This window comes from Danio rerio, chromosome 17 (assembly GCF_052040795.2).
Source record: "Danio rerio strain M-AB ecotype USA chromosome 17, GRCz13ab, whole genome shotgun sequence".
Classification (NCBI taxonomy): Eukaryota; Metazoa; Chordata; class Actinopteri; order Cypriniformes; family Danionidae; genus Danio; species Danio rerio.
This window is the reverse complement of record NC_141037.1, coordinates 43,546,096-43,569,849: the sequence shown is the minus strand read 5'-3', so window position 1 is coordinate 43,569,849 and position 23,754 is coordinate 43,546,096. Positions and strand designations below refer to the sequence as shown.

Below are 23,754 nucleotides of genomic sequence, written 5' to 3'. Positions count from 1 at the left end.
GTTTATAAACAACAACAGAACTGAAAATTTCATTATTTCCTATGTTATTTTTACTGGGTTTTTAAAAGTAAATTAAAGCTAAATATTTTGACTGATCATATACCAGCAGCATTTCACCCATTAATCGATTAGAAATGCTTGCTGGATTTATAGCTTATCTGGCTATGTTCATTCATGTTAAAATAAATGAATTATTTTTAGAAAAATGTCTCTCATTTGTCATAACAAAGACACATTTTCATTAACAAGGCATAGTGCATATCATTATGCCCTGTTTGTCATGGTGTATAGTGGGACTTTTCAGGGTTCAAACATTTCCAACACAGGCTCATTGTGAAACCATACCCACGTATGCATTTTTGGAGAGCACAAATTATGTAGCCAGAGCTGTATTTCGTCTTTTAAAAGAACACTACGGTACCGTGTGATGTCGCAGATGGCTTCTTTTTATTTTCGCACTACCAGCTGACCACTTACCTCCATGTGGATGGCTTTTGCGCAGCTACCACTAGTAGTGTAATGGATCACAGTTGATCCATGATCCGTACGGATCACAAGTCATGATACGGAACACACGTAAACCACGGATTAATAACTTTTTTTGATCTTGTAAGTTAACCAAAAATGTATAACAACTGCAGAGAGATTGCCTCCCACGTCATTCAAATCACGTGTATGAAAGCATCTAGGCTAGGTAAAATATAATGATGATGGAAAAATTTTTGGTGGGACCTAAATGCTTTCTTAGGCTATTAATTAAAGGTATTTTCTGTCACTGTTTGTTTAGCCTGCATCAATGCATTCAATTTAAGCTGCATGATTAAACATTAAAAGATTGTGATCTCAATTCAATCTCCCGTAACATGAACGCTAATAACGATTTGCATATGTTTATTAATCCTTCTAAGCGCTGCATTCAAATCTGCGTTTGGGTTCAAGAGAAATTCAGTTTGTTACTCAAAAATAACACGGAAGAACTGGGAGAACAGTTTGCAGTTCAGATATAAACACTGATGTTTATGGTAAAGATTAAAATCACTGTTTAATGGAACTTGACGCTGGTGAAAGCAATTACATTGTGTAACCAACAGGTGGTAACAAACAACCTTCATAATTATGTCACTGAATAGGTTTTCAGAAAGGGTACACCTACAGGATAATGAAACATGAAGTTTTATGAGTGAATTGTTTAAATTATTAAGGCAAGGCAAGATTATTTAGATAGCACATTTCATACACAGTGGCTATTCAAAGTACTTTATATAAACAGGAGAAAAAGAGACAAGTATAAGAAAATAAAAACTAATAATAAAAATTATTAATTGAAAATAAATATATGTTGTTCAAGATGTTAAATTTTTATATTTAGCATTATCAGCAACAGTAGCAAAGATCATATTTGAATATTTTTCTCTTTTTTCAGCTCGTTCTTTCTTGATTTGTATTTTTATTAAAATCAAAGGTTCTAAGTTCTGTTTGTTAAAAACAATGGTTTTTGCAGTAATATTTTTGTATTAATGGAAAGCAAATGACATTTGTCTTCTCCCTTTTTTACTGATCCGAAAAATGGTCCGATCCGTGACTCAAAAACCTTAGAGTGTTATTCGAACCATGAGATTTGTGATCCGCTACACAAGTAGTTGCCACTTTGCCCAGTAGCTCACCATGTACATCAGCGCACTTGAGATTGACTGCGACGACAGAGTTCGAGTCTGGTGAATAACGGTTCCAGAAAGCAGGTAAAACAAAAGGCAAAAAATTAAATAAACAGGTAAATAACAAGGTGAGAATGTGGTAAGACCCAAAAACATGGTAAAAATGAATAATAAAAAAAAAAAATTAGGGCTTTTTTATTCTGGACTGCTTTTTGTTTCTGGACTGTCGGCTGGAATTAATGAAGGGGCTAATCAGGCTTATCTGCTTTTGAATACACTATAGGTTGCGTTTAGTGTAGAGGGTTGGTATGGGGGGTCGGTTGGTCAGTCAGTCAGCTCTTGGTGGATTTACGCAATAAAAGCAACCATGAATAGCACTCGTGAGAGAAATTTGAGATCTGAAAAAGCGCACACTATGGAAAACAGAAACTGCAAAAAACGTACCTCCTGGGACGTATTTCACAACCTCCAGAAATCTATATAGGAGTATGCATCAATTATGAGCCTGGGATGAACGTTTGAGTGCACTGGAATAATTTTGCAATTGAGACAGCACTGAAAATGGATGGCAACCTAATCAGTGCACTGACTACTGAACAAGGATGCTAATTAAGATGCACCCTATGTGAACCTTAGTATAAGAAGAAACAACATCAGCATAGGCACCATTCTGATCACATTTTTGATTTTTTTCAGTTGTCCTGACTAATTCTGTAATGAAGGGTCACTGGAGTCTGTAAGGATCCTTTTGCTGCTTTATTAAACCAATCACAAACCAGACAAAGGTCGGTAGCCAGCAGACGGAGATATTAGAGAACAGGCAGGCTCAAACAAGCCCTCTAGCATTTCCTTTCAATTGTGAGGTGATGATAGCATGAATGAGTTTTTCCACATTAGATAACGATAACATGTTGTCCTTGAAGTGATGTTTGAAGTGTGACCTATCACTATCAATATCACCTCCCAAGTTATTGACTGAAGACCAGGACTTAACTGTCATCCATGATACTGTATAATCCATGATACATCCAACATGTGTGCTTGTTAAAAAAATAAATATGACCTCAAGTAGTGTCAATCACATTTACAGAATGCCTCAACATTCCTGTCATAAAAATTAGATTGGGTAAACATTTCTTAATTTTTCACATCTGTATGAATTTTGATAGGCAATTTGACAATTCAATACTATCATACAAGTGAAAACAAAAATCCAGAATGGTGCCAATGATTGAGAACCACTGCTGCTGTCTATAGTATGCTGGTTTTAATGCTGCATACCTTTTCCATGCCACAGTTTGCTTTGTGTGTTATGTGAGTACATACTTTTGACATTCTGCCAATCTCTGTTCAAGATCACAGAAATGTGTGTTATGTGGCTGTAGTATAACAATGATCAAAATGTCACTTATTTCCTGAAATAAACTTTGAATTTCAGGATAATTCCGCACAGCACTTTGAGAAGGATGTGGAAGTCTCTTTTTTTTTTTTTTTTTGAAGAGGAGAACAAAGCATCACTGCTGACACAATAAGTGTTTGCAATTTTTTATTTTTTTTGCAAAAATTAATTAATGTGCATATAGGATCTTAAGGATACAGATACAAATATAATGCATACACAGATTTAAACTGCCTTTACTACAGAGCCTTGGAATGCAGAGATCATACTCTGCTGCCTGTAGCATTTCTTCCCATTGTCTCCTGCTGAGTATGTTGCTGCAGATTTTCAGCTACACTTATGTTGCATATTTGTCTCCATCAGACGTCGTAGTCACAAATGTTCGCTTGTCAACTTAGCAATTTCAGTGCTGTGGTTTCTTGACTTCTACTGTAAAAACAATGATAATGAGTTTCAACTGTAGAAATCTGCTGTAATGACACTGTTTATCTAAAATCATTGTGACAAAGTAGAAATGATTTGCTGTTTTGTTGTTCAATACATTGTTTATATATACAATCACATGAATGGCAGTGGGATATGGCTGTTTATCTACACTGGTGGGAGGCGTGCATTGACCTGAGGCCACAATCAGGGTGCCTTAGTGTCCCACCAGTGCTGATATACAGCCATATCGCACTGCTACTCGTATGATATTATGTTTGTACAACAGCTTGACAGCATAATTGTGTAAATAAAAATAAAATCAAACACAGAGAGTCTAAAAACTCTTTTGTATGAGGAACTACTTTCTTCCGCCATTCTTTCACATCTGCAACTGACATCATAACAGAAGAAGCTATTTACCAGTGTCACTTTAAAACTAGTATATCTCGGCAGCACAGTAGTGCAGTTGGTAGTGCTGTCGCCTCACAGCAAGAAGGTTGCTGGTTCGAGCCTTGACTGAGTCAACTGGAATTTCTGTTTGGAGTTTGCATGTTCTATCTGCTTTTGCGTGGGTTTCCTCCGGGTGCTCTGGTTTCCCCCACAGTCCAAAGATATGCGTTACAGGTGAATTGGGTAGGCTAAATTGTCCGTAGTGTATGATTGTGAATGAGTGTGTCTAGATGTTTCTTAGAGATGGGTTGCAACTGGAAGGGCAACCGCTGCGTAAAAACGTGCTGGATAAGTTGGCGGTTCATTCCCCTGTGCTGACCCCAGAATAATAAAGGGACTATGCCGAAAAGAAAATGAATAAATGAATGAATGATTCTTTAGCAAAATATCTAAACAGATGACAAAATGGGTTATTTTGCTCAAAATTTAAGATTATAAGGCTAAACGATATGAAATGTGATCAGTCCAGAGACATTTCCCAGTATTTCGCTGTTGCAATTGGGATACCACAAAAATTAACCTTGAAAAAGCTAGGGCAAGGCAATCACAGATTACTGTTGAGTTTGCATATGAAAAAATGCTAAACACATGTTGGCATTTCTTCTTTCTTTTTACTGAACTAGATGCACTTTATCTCCGAACTTATAAATATTTAAAATAGGCACTATCCTTTAATTAAATTGCATAGAAGCAGCCTAAACAACTACACTCTTCCCTAAAAAAGCCTCAAAAGTACATTATGTTGTCCAACAGCTGCAATATTTGTCAAACGGTAGTGAGTTTATTGTTCTGCTGTTACTCTATGTGGACGGAGTAATTCAGAAGGGTTAGGAGGCTGTACGAGTGCTGTTATTGCAGAATATCGCATGACTATCAACCAATCAGATTTGAGAACCAGACACAACATATATATATATATATATATATATATATATTAGGGCTGTCAAATGATAAAAAATGTACGTAATTAATCACACTTTTTTGTAATTAATCATGATTAATCACGAAACGTAATTGATCCTGATTAATCATGATTAATCACAAAACCCCGCATTTATTACAGAAATAAAAGGGCAGGCATTAAATGCCATTTGGATTTCAAAACAATCAAAGCCAATGACAAACAAAAATGATATCCATGTTGAATTCTAAGTGGACTACACAATATAAAAAAATGAAACACCCGAAATAATATGAAACATGCTATTTTGGCTATTATTTAAGTTAAAGTCAGAATTATTAGCCCTCTTTGAATTTTTTATTATTTTATTATTATTATTTTTATTTTTATATTTCCTAAATGATGTTTAACTGAGCTAGGACATTTTCACAGTATTTCTGATAATATTTCTTTTCTTTTGAAGAAAGTCTTATTTGTTTTATACTAGAATAAAAGCAGTTTTAAAATGTTTAAACACAATTTTAAGCAAAGAATTATTTACCCCTTTAGGCTAGTTTTATATATATATATATATATATATATATATATATATATATATATATATATATATATATATATATATATATATATATATATATATATATATATATATATATATATGGAAGGGCAACATATGCTGGAATAGTTGCTTGTTCATTCCGCTGTGGTGACCCCTGATAAATTAGGGACTAATTCAAAGGAAAATTATTTAATGAAAACACATCCAAACACACCCCAAGCTCAAACCTCAGTGCTTAAATACATGTGAAAAATTAAATAAACAGAATGCAGTGTGAACCAATCAATAAGTGACCATGGCAACTAAATAGTGGTTGGGAAAAATCAAATTAAAACAAGATCCAGAGAAAATACAGATTCCCTCTACATGTACAATGCAATGTCCAAACACAAACATAAAGTTTTCTATGCAGTTTTTTAGACAACTCCTAAATCTCGGTACAGTAGATGATGTTTAACATCTTTGCTGCTGCCTTTCACATTGACTTTCAGTACTGGTCTTGGGACCCACTGCACTGCACTATTTGCATGCTTTTTTTTTTATTTATTTATTTATTTTTTTTGTATAACACATTAGATTCAGATCATCAGCCGAGAAAACCCTAAACAGAGCTGCATGTGTCACATATGAAAGACATGTCAAATGGGTAAAGCGACAGGTCCTGGGACCATGTTTGAAAACTCTGAGCAAGATAGCTTTGTTCCTAGATGGGAGATTTCACATTACATGTTTTTAGATGTCTTGCGTCAGCAAAGCAACTGCCTTTGAGATCACTGGGAATCCTAAAATACAACTAGACAAGGCTTATCTTGAAAAATGACAGGATACACGCCACACCTCTGACAGATAGGATTCTTTAACTGAAGTGTAATTGCTTTCCAAAAGCAGCTTTGGCATCATGGTTAAATGTTACACTTTAAGCAGACAGCACTGATTAATAAACCAGTGTTACTGATTTAAATTAAAGCTTAACGAGGATTACTTGTCAAAGGATGATTTGTAGTATCATATTCATTAGTGCTGTGTGCAGTAGGCAGGCAAGTACTTTTATTTAAGTGCTAAGCACTAGTGTGTTAAAGTAGCACTTCACTTATTTTGGAAATCGACTCCTTTTGCAAGACCCCTAGAGTTCAGCAGTTGAGTTTTTAGCCATCTTTAAATTAATTTAGTCAATCCCTGGGCCTGGAATTTTTTTTGAGCTATATGCTAATAATCCAAGGGTGTCCAAACTCTGTCCTGGAAGGCCAGTGTCCTTCACAGTTTAGCTCCATCTTCCATCAACACATTGTCTGGAATTTTCTTGTACACCTAGAAAGAGCTTGATTGGGATGTTTATGTGTGTTTAATAGCGGTGGAAGCTAAAATATGCAGGACACCGGCCCTCCAGGATTGAGTTTAGACACTGCTGGTCTAATCCAATTTAATGATCTATCTATGCTAAGCTGAGCTAAAAGTTCCAGACCCAGAGATCATCTGAAGGCATAAAAAATGGTTAAACTAGACTAGGGGGCTTGTGAAATTAGCCTATGAAAAAAGTGTTTTTTTTTTTTTTTTTTTTTTAAGAATGCATATTTATCTCAATGTCACTGTTATTTAGAAAATGTGTTCACATGACCATTCTCACCAAACCACCACCACCAACAACAATGATTTAGAGAAAATAACATACAAAGAGTTGCTGGTACAGCATCTATTAACAAACTCACACAACCAATTCCTGCCAGTGTCAAGGCAGTGCATTTTTTAATAATCCTTTACGATTGTAACTTGTTAAGGCGGACGATTTATACTTCTGTGTCGAGTGATAAGTATGACCCATGGGCATGTCTTGCGCGTAGCCATGGATTTATGCTTCTACATGCTGTTTGTGTTGCTCTGCAATAACACTTCCAAAACACTAACTGGCAGTAGGTGTTAATGTTCCTCTGTGTCGAGTGTTTTTGCAGGTGTTTTTTTTTTTTTTTTTTTAAGTTGTTGTGCTAATTGCACCATCAGGTTCAGCATTCCTATTGATAGTTTTCACTTGACATCACACCATTAGGCTAATTCTCTCCCAACTTATCGCCAAGTCATAGATCGAGTGGTTTCTTTTTTTTTTTTTTTTTGGCTGAATAAGCCAGATAACTGCTGTGCAAAAATATATAGCCTTACTAACTGACAAGGTCTTCCTTTGTTTGCGTGGGTTTCCTCTGGGTGCTCCGGTTTCCCTCACAGTCTAAAAGACAAGGGCTATAGGTGAATTGGTTAAGCTAAATTGTCTGGTGTGTATGTGTGTATGTTCAGGTTGGGGATTGAGCATTGGGCTAATGACCTATCTCATAAAAAACTAGATTTTACGAAACAACCATATGTTGTGGCTAAATATCAACTTTGATATAAATGGCCCTGGGAGTAAGTAACTGACAATGAAACAGGCCTGGACTTTGCTTCTACCTAACTTTTTTTATAGAAAGAACAGCCAGCAAGAAAAAAAAAAAAAAAAAAAACTTATGGATTTGTGCCAACACAACCAATTCCTGCCAGTGTCAAGGCAGTGCATTTTTTAATAATCATCATTGAATCATAACTATATATGGTACTGTTTATGCTTTTTGTGTATTATCTATTCCAATTTGCAGATTAATTGCAATTAAAGCATAAATTGAAAATCGCAAATAGCAGTACTAAACAAATAGATTGTCCCTACCATTCATTCATTTTCTTTTTTTTTTAGTCCCTTTATTAATCTGGAGTCACCACAGCGGAATGAACCACCAACTTATCCAGCATATGTTTTACAAAGTGGATGCCCTTCCAGCCGCAACCCATCACTGGGAAACATCCATTCACACCATTCACATTCATTCACACTCATACACTACGGACAATTTAGCCTACCCGATTCACCTGTACCACATGTCTTTGGACTTGTGGGTGAAACCAAAGCACCCAAAGGAAACCCCACGCGAACATGGGGAGAACATGCAAACAGCACAGAAATGACTACTGACCCAGCTGAGGCTTGAACCAGCTACCTTCTTCCTGTGAGGCGACAGCACTACCTACTGTGCTACCGGATCAGCCTTGTCCCTACTTTCAAAAGATTCATCTAAACAACAGAAACTGATACTAGGTATAAAAGCAGACATGGATTATAATGCCATCATCAATGACTAAACCGACAAGGATATTCCACAAGACAGATGTAAACATCACCAAAAACTGCTGTGGGTTTTCAGTATGCAATCTTGTCTTTTTCAGTTGGTATGTGATCCAAATATTTGTTTATTTGGTTCTTGGTTTGACAATTTTGTATTAGGGATTACTTCAGGAATGTGTCTGAGGAAATTCTGTTAGTGTCTAAAGATTTCAAAGCAAAAATTTGATCACAAAAGCTATTATTTGTTTGTCAGTGAACATGTCAAACCTACAATCAAACACCATAAATATTATCCTAGGATTGGAATCTTTTAGGATTTCTAAAATGTGACAAATTTTGACCATAATCACACAGTGTGAGCCAGGCTTTATTCACAAACATGCTAGGCATGTGACAACAAAGTCGCAGCAGAACGACTAGCTCTTTTGTATTCTTCTGCCATCTAGCATGTGTCTCACCTCAAAATTGCAATTCTCTGCCTGCATGCTCTATAACCACTCATCTGAACGTGGCATGAGCCCTGTTGAGATGTCAGTCATGCGACAGAGATGGCAAACAAGCTCAAGGACTTGAGTGCCACTTCAGTGATCGCTGTTGGCTGACAGTCCATCACTGCTACCACACCAGACCCTTTGCGACTGATCGATTTAGTTGGACAAACTGTTACACAGCTTCCTGACAAAAACTGAAGAATACTCAAGAGAGAGATTTTCAATTGAGTTATTGTATGATGTGCGCTGAGCTTTGGTCTCAAAGGCCTGTTTGCAATGACCACAAAAATTCTAAAGATGAATATAGAGTTCTACAAATCATATAAAATATAAAACAACTGCAAAGTTCAGATCAAAGCTATAAATATAAAGATGCTTCAAGAGTTCATACTTAGCTGATGATTGATAATAAAGCTTGTTTGGCATGCTGTCCCTGGAGAGAGCCCTGAGCTTATAAGATCCTTGAGCCCTGGGCTCCCTCCCGTTCCAGGGCGAGAGGGGAGTTTGAGCTCAGGTAGATCTCGATGACTCTCCTCTCACTTATTTGTAGCTAAGTGTCAGACATGGATGGCTGAGAAGAGGTGTACTCAGACCCTGGCTATAAATATTTTTTATTAATTGTTTAGGGTGCTTGTTTTTAAACTGTGGGAGGAAACCGGAGGACCCGGGGAAAACCCATGTGAGCAAGGGGAGAACGAGCAAAACTCAGCACAGAAATGTTGCTTGGTTTGGAAGGAAATTAAACCAAGGCCATTTTTGCTGTGAGGCAACAGAGCTAATCACTGGCCATCGTGTTGCCAGTTTGAAAGGAGGGAAAGTAGGGTTGTTTGGGGGGGTTTCTCCAAGACAAAGATATTGAGATACAAAAACTCAAGTTATTTATTAGTGAGTTAGGAATCGTCTGATAGGATAATTGGTCATGAGCTAATGCTGGAATAGCTGTGAATAATCATAAGCATGTGATCCTCTCAAAATTTGTTTATAAATAAACTTCACTAAGAAACGATATCATTCTGATCACTTTGATTCCCCCCCAGCTAATATACTCTAAAGTAGCCATCAGATGATGGGTACACTATGGTCATAAAGGGATGGACTTGGTCAGCAACAATACTCAGGTAGGCTGTGGCACTGACATGACGCTCAATTGGGCCCAAAGTTTTTTGACCATTTTGACCGTCATCTGACATTCACTGCAGAAATTAAGACTCATCAATGTTCTTTCAATCTTCTATTGTCCGATTTTGGTGAGCCTGTGGAAATTGTAGCCTCAGTTTTCTCTGCTTAGCTGACAGGAATGGCACCTAGGATGGCCTTCTGCTTCTGTAGCCCATTTGCCTCAAGGTTGGACGTGTAGTGTGTTCAGAGATGCTCTACTGCATACCTTGCTTGTCAATAGTGAATATTTGAGTTACTGTTGCCTTTCTCAGCTTGACCAGCCTGGCCATTCTCTCCTGACCTGAACTAGGCATTTGCGCCCAGAGAACTGCCACTCAATGGATGTTTTCTCTTTTCCAGTAACCCCTAGTAATGGTTGTGCATTAAAATCCCAGTAGGTCAGCAGTTTCTAAAATACTCAGACCAGATCATCTGGCATTAACCATATTCAAACCATGTTCAAAGCCATTAAAATACATTTTCTTCCCCATTCTGATGCTCGATTTGAACCGTAGCAGATCGTCTTGACCATAACCATATGAGTGCAGTGGCATAGCAAACGGGTCCTTGTGGTGCCCTCCCCCCACACTTTTTGGTTTTACGAGCACTGCATCCCCCACCCCCCGCTTTTCACCTCACCTCTCACCCCCATCAATAATCCTTGCAGGGACCCATGCATTTTGCATTAGAATTTATGTCTTATGTCAAAGATCTTGTATAGCCTTAGGTTACATGTAAAGTGTAATAGTATAGGATTTATAATAAATGTATAGTTAGTAGTTAGCACAGTTGGATTATCGCTCTTCTATGTTAGTTATGTATAGGTTTAAAATGGATTTTGTTCAATGTTGTATTCATATTTGAGAATGTTTATTTATGCAGCACCATGGTCCTGTGAGACACGAGATTTCATCCCACTGTATGTTCACACATGTAGCGGAATGACAATACAGCTTGACTTGATTTGACTCGACTTGAAATATTCAGAATAAAAAAGGCTTGTAAAATGTAAATCTACAGAGGACTTTGTTGGGAAGCATATTTTTTTGGAGATAAAATATTTGAATCAGAAACAATTTTGTTTATGCAATGAGAAATAATGCTAAAAATATGCACACATGCAGGCCTATAGCCAAGGGGGTTGGGAAGACCCACCCTTTACTGACAAAGGTACTGAAGTTGTCCTATAATAAGCTCATTTGTCCTATTTTAACTGCTATGCTATCATAAACAGTGGCTTTAAGACTCTTCGGTTGGACTTAAGCTAATTAGTTTTGGCCAATGCTAACAAATATTTTTCATGAGTCCAACATCAAGCTGTGCAAAATAAAATAAAATAAAAAATGACTGACATAGAAGAAAGTCTTCTTTTGCCACTGCATTGTTTTTAAATAGGGAAATCATTTTACAAGTAACTTTTCTAAAATATATTATTATATTATTATTATTATATTATTATATATTATTATTATATATTATACAATTTATTACAAAAAATTCTTTTTTTTTTTTTATTGAAAAAAATTCTGACTGAGAAAAAAGTTGAATGTGCTAGCCAGTTTGTTATTTGCCTAATAAATGAAAATAGGTTACAGTTTTTAATTTAAAATTAATTTAAAACAGGTTACTATTGTTTTTTGTCTAATGATATATGGTGTAAACAATTTGTATTTTAAAAATAATCTTTATTCTAAATCTTTAGGAAATATCTGGTACATCAAAAAGTGTGGTTATAATGACCATCCAACAAGTCAATCAAGCTAAAATAGTGCTTAAAATATCACTAAAATGCAGTTTTTAAATCTCATGATTAAATTGAAAATGAGGCAAAAAACTGCCAAAAGGTCCACTTTTTTGAGAAGAAAGAACCACCCATTTTTCAGGCTGGCTAAGGGCCTGACAAGGTACTGCAAGCCAGACTTGCAAATTAAAGCATAATTGAAGTACCTCAGGTACCCAGCACGAGATTTGGCATCTTTGTGCAGCCTGCTTTAAAAAACCCTGTGGAAAATATATATATATATATATATATATATATATATATATATATATATATATATATATATATATATATATATATATATATATATATAATTAATTAATTAATTAATTTGTTTATTTATTTATTTATTTTTTTGCAGTGGCTAAATTAACTGTCTGATTCGATTTGATTAGTTTAATATGGTTTTACCCAAGCTTTTTGACATTACAGCTATATCATTGTGTGATGAATAATGGAATCAAATTTGTGTAAAAATTGTAATCGAGATTATTTAAAACAAGTATCAATGTCCCCTCTTAGTAAATATATGTGCTATTACACATATACACAGTATTTTGAAGAAAATGTAATTTCACAATTCTCAATACCAATCCAGAATAGGACAAGTAAAAAACAAACTAACAAAAAATCGTCAAAATTATGAAAATTTATTAAAAAAAAAAAAAATGAAACAAACTGCTTTAAGCAGTTTTACTGTAAAAATAAAACTTGATTGTTTTTTATTAAAGATACTAAAGACCTTCAGTCCAGAGAAGTGAGTGACTTCTCTGTGAGATAAGAGGTGTACAGTTTGGATTTACGGCTACCAGGGTTGGGCAAAAATACATTAATATGTAATTTAAAATAAAAAAGCAAATACCTTATCTTTAAGTGTATCAAAATTAACTACAAAATAGTCGCAAAATGAATCAAAACAAAATGCAGTATTTTTGTATTTTAAAAATACTATAAAATACTTTTATAAAGAAGCATGGCATCATTCCCTTAACCTTTAAACTGACTCTTTAATACTGAAAAATACTTAATATCCAAAAAATTGTTATCTATTTTTGCAAATAAACTTTTCATATTATATTCTCCTCCTGCTATATCCTGTCAGCTTTTTAGGAGATTATTAAATATTTGTTTCATATATTGTGTCACTTTGACATCTTTAGAAATACATCTTAATTTATACCTGTGTTCATACTGGCATTTAAAGGGCCATGACACCCCCCACTTTCGGTTAAAGTCTAGTTCAGAATTTTTTCAAAAGATTAATGGGCGTGGAGCTCCGCGAGCATAGGGCAGGAGTGGGCGTGGCCAGCAGGGGAGAGAACAACTGCTGTTGACAGTTAGCTCACAAAATGAGACACAAACCGTGAGGAGACGCATGAGTATAGTTCACAAAGTTAAAATACAACGAAATAAACAGTAATTTAATGCCCTGCTACATTTGTTATTCGTAATTTCATATACACATAACCATAATTTAAAACACTATAAATGAGGATTCTCCCTCGATCCCCGGGCCTAATATAGATCTGAATGCAGACTCAGTGCAGCAGGTCTCCTGACCTGCCTATTTTAACCATTAGCCCTGCTGGTAATCTGGAGGATTTAGGCAAACACAGCAGCACGGCGATGTGTCTGAATGTGAACAAACTCCTGATAAAAGTCAACGTCCACCATTCTTCAATTCTCGTACTGCTCTCCCGACAAAAATGCTTGCAGCACACATACAGCTTTGCTGTATGATCGGCCCTGACAAGATCGCGGGGAAAAAAACATGCAACAAAGCCCGTGGATCATGGAAACAAACACATACGAGCCTACATGAACGGCTACTGTGTTCCGTGGGTCTGTGACTCCATGTCTCACAGCTTGCTTGAAACTGGCAGGTCTGTCTCGCCTTCGACAAGCACGTGCTCTCATGAATAATTAAGCAGCCGGCTCTTCTTATAGGATAAGAAAACTCCACTATGAATAATAATGAGAAACCGACGTGTCATCATTGCACTTGCAGTACTGCGCTACGTCGCCGATTTTGATCCTGCCCCAAAAATCATTTTAAACCCGAAAGCTGAAATTAGCTGACAAAAACTCAAAATTATCCAGTTTTCCCCACAATTAAAGCTGACAGGTGCTAACATTGTCTTAACTGATACTCAACACAGACACATCTGTTAATATATAAAAAAGGTTGTCCTGAACCTTTAAAACAGCCAATAAATAATTGAAGGAATTATCACTGTATGACTTATTTTTATGTTATGTGTTTTACAAACAAACATTTGGCATTAGCAATCCATTCAAAACTACAATTATTTGTACAGTATACTCTTAGTCCAAATATTTTATATTTATTTCAGTGATTCTTTAAATAGAAGAGTTAATAATGTCCAAAGCACCAATCAGAGGGTGAATTAATATGATGTCACCGTGTAGACTTCTTGCAAAATATTTTAAAAATACAAGACACTAAAATAAATTACTATTTTGAATTTTAAGTACGTATTTGAAATACATGATCATAAATACTGCCCATCCCTAATGGTTACACATGCCCTTCAACTCATTCATTCATTCATTCATTCATTCCATCATTCATTCATTCATTCATTCATTCATTCATTCATTCATTACATCATTCATTCATTCATTCATTCATTCATTCATTCATTCATTCATTCCATCATTCATTCATTCATTCATTCATTACATCATTCATTCATTCATTCATTCATTCATTCATTTAGTTTCCTTTGGCTTTGACCCTTTATTTATCATGTGTCTTTACAGCAGAACGAACCGCTAACTTCTAATCTAGATTAATCAGATATTGTGATTGTGATTATTTATTTAATAATAATAATTATGAATAAGCTATATTTGAAGAAAATATAAAAGCCGTTTGCAATTTACAAAAAAATTACAGTTTTTATCAGGTTCCTGTGTGTAGGTTCATTAATTTCAAGTTTATGGCAAAGAAAATACTTTTTTAAAGGTTTTTAAAATGAAATAACTCAACATAAACATTGGAGTCTGAGAAAAATGCTCATTTTTTAATGGAAATTTCAGATGGAGTTTTGAGATTTTTGCATTTGAACTCTTCATTCATAGTTATCGTGCTTGGTGTAAATGAACTTTGAGTTTTGTTGAGTTGCCAACACTTCTCCACATATAAATACCACTTTGTGTCAGCCTGTTGTGTCTCTGAGAAATACTAAAAGCCTCAAGCTGCCTTCACCCAAATTTACAGCTTTCTCCTCTTTTATTGGAGCATTTATTAGGATTGCGTGTCTCAGTTGGGTTCCTTGCTCTAACTTTGTCACCAATGGCAGAGGTGTCGTCTGTAATATTGAATGGAGTTTTGAAGTCGTTCTCATCATCTTTGACATTCAAAGAGATTTTAATTCAAGCTAATGCATCTTTTAACATCTCCCACAACTGGCATTATCAATTATGAAATAATCGTGTTATCAATTTCAAAGGGATGAAAATAGAGAGCGCAGATTTTCATGCTCCCCTCTAAGCGAGAGGCGCTCTCGTGTGATGTCGAGTGATTTATTTCTCATTAGCGTCTCTTTCAAAAGGATGCTCTGCATTCAGTAGTGTGATTCTTCTGGCTAGGTGCCACACCCCTACGGCAAAACCAATTAGTTGGAAAAACAGCTCAAGAACTTCCTGCTACAAAGCTAGCTAATAATCATATTCACTATAGCATGTCTGGCATATCATTTTGTGTAAATTATACTAGGAAAACATACATCATTTTCATGATGACATGCCTTTATCTGCCTTTTATTTTACTTAGGGTACAGTGATGATAGTTGTTATTCGCTGTTTGAAGTTGAATTATTAGTACTCATGTGATTTTGTTTGTTTGTTTATTTTTCAAATATTTCCCAAATTTTTGAGAGGGGTCTGGATGCAGACCTGGTGCAGTGCAATCTGATCTACATCCAATAATTTTTACGCTCACCTAACCCCACCGCTACCCATCACAATGACGTCACTCACTCCATCGAGTGCATTGTGTCTGATATTGCATCGCTGAGTGATGCAATCTCAGCTTGCATCATAAAGGCTGCATCCAGACACTATTGGGATTTTTCGCATAATCTAATATTTTTTTTCTTCTGAAGAAAAGAAAGAAAGAAAGCCAAGTTAAGTCTTTAAGTTAAGTATATTTATAAACTAATTTTATAAACTAATTAGGATCACATGCTTATGATTTACCACAGCCGGTCCCACATTAGCTAATCATGATCATCCAATCTTATGATTCCCATGTTACTAAAAATGACCACAGTCTTCATTACACGTTTTATCTTCGTCCTCCTACCTTCCTCCTTATTTTTTCCTCATAGATTGTGTGGCACAGGTGGCACAGCGGTTAGCACTGTTGGTCCCACAGCAAAAACGCTTCCGGTCATGGCACTTGCTGGGCTGGTGGGTGTTTCTGTGCGGAGTTTGTATGTTCTCCCAATGTCTGTGTGGGTTTCCTTTGGGTTTTCCAGTTTTCTCCCACCATCCAAAGATATGCATCAAACATAATAGACTAAGTAAATGTTCACTCTTTTCTAGCTCCCTTCCTTCTCAAAGTAGTTTACCTTAGCCACTTCAGCCGGGGAGTTTTTGAGAACTACCTGAGCTCTATCTCCCCTCTTCCTCTGCGAATGGAAATGAGCCCTTTTTATGTGACATTCTAGGAGATTACATCTGGGTTTTTTTTTCTATATCAGTGATATAAATGTTATAAATAATGTAAATAATTCACAAATCATAAAAACGTCTCTGAAATAAAGGTATACAATCTGTCACTGTACTATTTCAAAAGGTACATTTTTGTTCTTAAAGGGTGCATATTTGTAGTTTGAACGTACATATTAGTATCTAATAACTTTGAATTAGTTGGTAATCATCTGTGGAAAAAAATAAAATAATGTAAACAATATACAAATTATAAAAAGTCTCAGAAATTAAGGACTAAAATATCACTGGGGCAGTACCTTTTCAAAAGGTACATTAGTGTTCTTGAAATGTCCATATTTTTAACCTAAAGGTGCATATACTTTGTAAAGTATATTTGTAAATATACTTTTTAAATATAAATATGCCTAAAAGGTATAATAATGTACCTTGTCATATTTTAAGTATGAATATGCAACTATGTTACCAATATGGACCCTTTGGACACAAAAATGTAACTTTTATAAGGTATCGCCCCAGTGACCGCTGGGTGTTCAGATAATGCTTGTGACTTTTGTTTCTGTAAAATATTTACCTTGATTAATTTTCTTCGGCTTAGTCCCTTATTTATCAGGGGTCGTCACAACTGATTGAACAGCCAATTATTCCAGCATATGTTTACACAATGCACACACTGTCACGTTCACATCCATACACTATACGGCCAATTTTTTGTTTACCCAATTCACCTATAACGCATGTCTTTGGACTATTGGACATGCAAAGATGGTGAGAACATGCAAACTCAGCCTGATCTCACAAGAAAACGTAGGTATTTTACGTTCTGTCAGTTTAGTGGCTAATGTACTTTTTCGGCCAGGCTTGTCATCTTCTTATGATCTGAGCAGACTGTTGTGTTTTTCTGCCTGATTAATTGACGATGATGTGATCTTTGATCCTCAAAGTAAGATGTTTCTTTTACGGACAGACCGGCCCATGTGACATAATCTGCAGCCAATTGGTTATTTTTTTTATTGACATTGGGCTGACCCAATCACAAACTTCCATTTTGAGCTCTGTGTAAGCATGCAATGTCGGTGTGTATTTTGTCAAAATTTTTAAGAGAGTCACGCCTGTTTCTCACCCCACGTGGGCGGGTTTGTTTTTGATTTTCAGCATGATGTAGGCTTATAGTTACAATAATATTTATCCAAGATGGCTCTAATGATATTGATACATGACCAAACTAGTGTGCAACTTAAGCAAAACTAATACTATTTTTTTACATTTAGTTTTGTAGTCCTGGCCCAAACAAATATTTGTTGCAGTTTTTAATTAAGTTCATTTGATTGACTATGTACAATCTTTAATCTATGTTTGATGTTTCATTGTTGAGGTAAAAATTTTTTAAGGGTCTCTGATACATTGCCTTTATTTTTTATCTTTATTTTATTAATCAACATTAACTGTGCATCAGCAGGCAGTTTTTGTTAAGTTCATTATTTAATGTAAGTTCCCTCAAAACACACAGGCACACACAAGATGGACTTCCAGTGTGGATTATAATTTATTATAATAATAAATTAAATTTTGTAATTTGTCAACTCATTATTTCCTATATATGGCTTTTGTGGTTTTACAGAATAGGAGTTGGTAAACATATTCTAGGGCGTGCACAAATGGGGAGCATTTTGATTGATGTAGTGGGCCTCTCTGTCCCAAAATGCCAGGGCCGATTTTTTATTTTTTTTTTGTCCCAGTCCAGCCCTGCCTAAACCCAACAGTCATTGGGGGAAATTCAAATCGTACTAAACTTTACAAATTAGATCATACAAATTATAGCCACTAAATCAAAAGGTTACGAATTGCTATGAGATTGAGTTGGCAAACTTCACACAGAAATGCCATCTGGCCCAGTCAGGATTAGAACCAGCGACCTTCTTTTATTTATTTATTTTTTTAGATTGTTCTTACTTGATGCACTAAAGAACTAAAAAAAGTTCAAATGTTTCAAATATGATACTTCAGGCTATTGAGGACTTTTTATTTGTATGCATATACACACACAGACACATGACACACACACATGCACACACACACTACAGGGATTTAATCATAAAACTAAGCATTTAATCAATAATTCATTGAGCCTTAATTAAGCATTTGCTCAGATGCGGAAGCTCTTAAATGATCACCAATTAATTTGTAGGTTAAAATTATTTCCGGAACAGTAAAGCAACAAATTAATGTTAGTCCCTGCTATGCTCACTTCAAACTTGATTTTCAGTATTAAAAAAAAGGATAGAAGACTCAGAGGCTTAGTATAGAGACTTAGTATAGAAGACTAATAACCAAAACATTTTTGGTTTAAGATCAACGTATTGTTATGTGATTTTGCATAGTGGTATGACTACATAATTGCTTTGAAGGACTAGGGAATGTACATGTGTTTATTTAGCTGAGCTAGGACTCACATCAGCCTTTCTGCAATACTACAGCATACTTACAGCTGTTATCAAAACCATTCCTCTTGAAGTAATATGCCATAAGAAACCGAGCTTTAAAAAAATAATCATCGCAGGCTTCGAGGTTCAGTCTCATTAATATATACTGATCTCGTACTGGCAAAGAGCAGTCTCGGCACTCTTATTGTTTCAGATACATGTATTCCCAGAGCCATGGGATGCTTTATTATTTATAGCTGTGATATCAGTGCTGGAGGCAGCATTGGGGCAGTTCACTGGGAACCCAGCCAATGAATGAGAAACATGTCAAAATCCAGCTGGGTCTCTGCAGTTTCCTGTGGCGCATTAACAAAGCTATATTCCACAAAGAATCAGGGGCCAAAATAAAGTTACAATGAATTAATGAATGGAAGAGTATGTAATTATGACTTCATTCATATAGTGCTCAAATATACTTATTCATTTGCATTAATGTTTTTTTTTTTTTGTGTGTGTGTATGGTTATACATTTTCCCCTGTTTGTTTGTTATGGTTTGCTCCACTCATCATTGGACTGTTTTATAATATTTGGATGGAGATGATTTTGGCGAGTCTTGTAAATTAAAGCAAGAAGGATGAAACAACACATTTTATTTATTTTTAGTTTTCTTTTTATATTTTAAGAACATTGAGCAAAGCTTGTGTTAGTTATTTGCCTGACTGATTCTAGATTATTGATACCACAGTAATTTCTAAGAATAAAACCTAAATCACAAAATCATTAATAAATACTTTAGTTCTAATTTTAGTAATTCACACTATTTTTTTAATTCATGTTTTTCTAAAAAAATAGGAACCTAATAAACATTTTGTCAATGAAAACCACCTACTTTGGTATTATGCTACATGCTAATTTTAAATAGGTAATTCTATAAAAATCAGTTATTAGGTGAAGGATCACATTTAAGATCATGTGGCTGAAGCCCACTGTGAAGACCATGAAGTGCTCCTGTTTTCTTTAATCAATTAATTTATTTATTTTTTTGCATATTCAACTTGTTTGGAACTACTTTAAAATTGTTAGATTTTTGTTGTTTTTTGGTTTCCAAAAGTTTCCTGACAAGTCATGAAGTAAATGTGTTATGGAGTAAAAATGTATTATTTATATAAAATAAATAACACTATTTAAAGATATTTACCCAATGATGAGGATACACCAATCTCATGCTATTTGTGTCATAATCACCAGTGATCTAGCATTTGCATATTGCTGAATAATTACAAATCGGTCACTTTAATGAACTACAGATCCCATCATGCACTTCACTCACACACCTGGCTCAGATTCCCTCTGATAACAAACACAGCTGAAGCTGTTCACAACTAATCAAATAGACAACCTAGGCTCATTCTGAAAACGTACTGCTATATATATATTTCTGTAGAGTGCCAAGTTTTTTTTTTTTTTTTTTGCAGTTTTTTTTTTTTTTAGCAAATACACCAGAGGATGCTATGTATGCTTTTTGATATCCCAAATTTCTCTAGTGAGTGCCATCTGCACCTGCTCTTCTTGCATAAATCCACCAGAGACCTACCCTCCTCTTTTCCTAAACCCAACCAATAGTGTTTTAAAATTCAATGATTGACCCGCCCACCCATTTTCCTTAACCCAACTGACAGTTTTAAAATGTAATCCAGAAAAAGAAAAGCCCTCGCCTGATTTTTACCATGATTTTACTAGATTCGAACCCTGTCATCATGGTCAGCTTCTCTCATTTCTCATTTCGTCTCAGGTGCGCTGATATACATGGCAAGCTAACTAGACATCTTGGACCTGCAGGAAAGCCATCCATATGGAGGTAAGCGGTTAGCTGGTAAATGTGAAAAGGAATTGCATCATACCATCCCATAGCACTCGATTTAAATATGAAATGCAGCCATATGTACTACATAATTTACAATGTCCAAAAATCTATATAGGGCTACGTTTTCAGTATGAACCTATGTTGCAAATGGACTACAAACACAGCACACACACACATTGTTGCTGAGTCTTGTTCACCTGTAACATTACCCTTGCCATGCCTTTTGATTCTTACTTTGTTTAATTGTCTATTCTGTTTGCCACCTGCACTGACCTCTGTGTCTGTGACCACAACTACACTTCTGGATTACCCTCATGATACTGTTTGTACCTGTTGACCATTGCCTGCCTGACAGTTGCTTATAAACTGCACTTGGATCCACACCACCGTTGTCAGTCCAGCAAAGGAATTGATAACATTAGTGACTGCTCGTTTTTCATTAACATTTATTGTTTTTAAAGTTAATGCTTTTCTTTAAAAATTCAAATTCAAATACATACATATATATATTTATATATATATATATTTACAAAAAAGTATTGCCTAATTGTCAATTACTCAAAATTAATATCTAAAAATCACTATGCCATCTAACATCCCACATATGAGCATTTCAAATGTGTTAAAAAAGCAACTGCAGTGTTGTTTCTTTCAAGAAAATATTTGTCCTGTATTATTCATTCATAAATGTAAATTGCAAACGCATTCTAGACATGAAAATTATAGACACAAAAACAGGCAAGCATATTTACACTTTAGCAAATGTTTCTTTTTTTTTAGATCAAATTATAGAGGTTTTGCAACATGCCAATGCTCTAAGGAATGATTAAACTATAAATAGCTAGAGCTCTATTCAGTTGGATACATTTGTATACCATGGACTTTCACAGCTATGATTATTCTCTCTTCACACAATCTTTCACCCAATGTTGATCTAAATATTCAGGCCTTTAGCTTCTTTTTTAAAGTGAAATGGTCATGAAGAATAAATGCTTGCTTCAAAAAATTAGTTCAGTTCCAAAAACCTAAACAAAGATTTTATACAAGCTGATACTGTGTCAAAATGAATATCATGGTTTTTGATGTTTTGTTTTTTGAGTTGTTACTCCCACTTAACTACACATTTTTGAAATGCTAATAAATGTAATAATAAAAAAAAGCTTTCTGTTTGTCAAAGAAAAATACTAAAAATGAGCAGAAATACTTATAACCAGTTACATTTTTGCAAAACTGAAATACAAAGTGTACAATCTGAGGTATTTATGTCCCTTTGCATCCATTCTCGGAAACATGAGTATGCATGCATTGTGAATGAGTTAAGATGTGTTCGCAATAAATAATTTAAAAATGTTCACATTTCTATTTTTAATAGAGACATATTTTAGATTTCACTACCTCCGAGGCCATCAATGGGATGATTAAATTAAGCATTTGTGTTTGTGCTGTGTCCAAATACGCTATCCTGATGGCTCCTTGCAGATAGCTTCAGTGTGGATATTTAGTCAATGCACAACAAATGCTTCCCATGAGAGTATGCTCCAAATTGTTTATTTGAATGTCAATAAACACACCAGTAAAGAATGGACCAAGACTTGAAGCTGCCTGAAACTGGCAACTCACTGTGACTAATCTTCATTTAGAATTATTTGCACATAGCCAAACATGCAGAGACTGTGGGGGGAAAAGCCTACTGCCATTGTATGGATTTCTAGAATGTATATCTTCGCCATATATAATTTGCCCTTTTTTACGTGGCATAAGTTCATTCTAATGTCAATACATTTGTTTAATTTGCTGTCAAAACCTGCACTCAGTTAAATTTAAATAGGCTACTATTTATTCATCTATCCATCCATCCATCCAATCATTTATTCATTCATTTTCCTTAATCCCTTATCGATCAGGGGTCGTCACAGTGGAATGAACCACCAAATGGCTACTACAAATATTCTGTCATCATTTATTCATCTTTCATTTGTTCAAAACCTATTTGAGTTTCTTTCTTCTGTTGAACACAAAAGAAGATGTTTTGAAAAATGCTGGTTGCTGAGACACAATGATGTCCATAGTATTTTTCCCCCTAGTATGGAAGTGGATGGGTGCCAGCAGCCAGCATTCTTCTAAATATTTTCTTTCGTGTTCAACAGAAGAAAGAAAATCATAAATGTTTGAAACCGCACGAGGGTGAATAAACGATAAGGTTATTTTATTTTTTTTAGGTGAACTATCCCTTTAAACATTTGCAGGAGAAGATCAATATGTGATGTTCTCCTGATTCATTTTTCAGAAGCTCTAAATATATATATATAAAGATTTTTCCTCATGCACATTAAATATTAGCAGAATCAATTGGATAAACCTTAGTGCTAAATTTTTCAACTGCTTTTTTCATCCACTGTGTCTCTACCTCTAGCCTCAAGACACCAAAATGAAGTCTCTTTTGAGATATGTTGCAAAACAACACATATTTTGGTCACATCTTGTCACAATGCATCCTGTTTTATGTTTGTTTAACCCCGTGTGCTGTTGGTTGTGCATGTGCATGTGATGTTTTCATCCACTCTGGTGTGATTTTGAGACTTAATTTGGCCACAGCTTTCTGTTTCAACAAATTGAATCATTTTTGGTGAAAATCATTATTTTGACACATATTTTGGGGGGAAAAAACACACTCTGGGCAAATTTACCACCCTTTTGTTATGTTCGTGGCTGTTTTTGTCCCATTGGCTACCATTATAATGACATTTTTTGATTGCAAAGCAGTGCCTGCATATAGTCATGCATTCTTTATTGTTCCTGGTTTTCTCTGC

General features: G+C 35.2%; 1 protein-coding gene across 6 annotated transcripts in view; it reads left to right on the top strand.

Moving 5' to 3' along the window:
- Nucleotides 1-23,754, top strand: part of LOC797812 — a 299,215-nt gene that overhangs the window by 42,290 nt on the left and 233,171 nt on the right. For 2 of the 6 annotated variants that reach the window (XM_087290926.1, XM_087290927.1), the window contains exon 2: nt 20,873-20,938. The exons of the other annotated variants lie outside the window; for them this stretch is intronic. The gene's annotated coding sequence lies outside the window, so the exon portion shown is untranslated. The remainder of the gene's footprint in view (nt 1-20,872; nt 20,939-23,754) is intronic. 6 annotated transcript variants of the gene reach the window in all.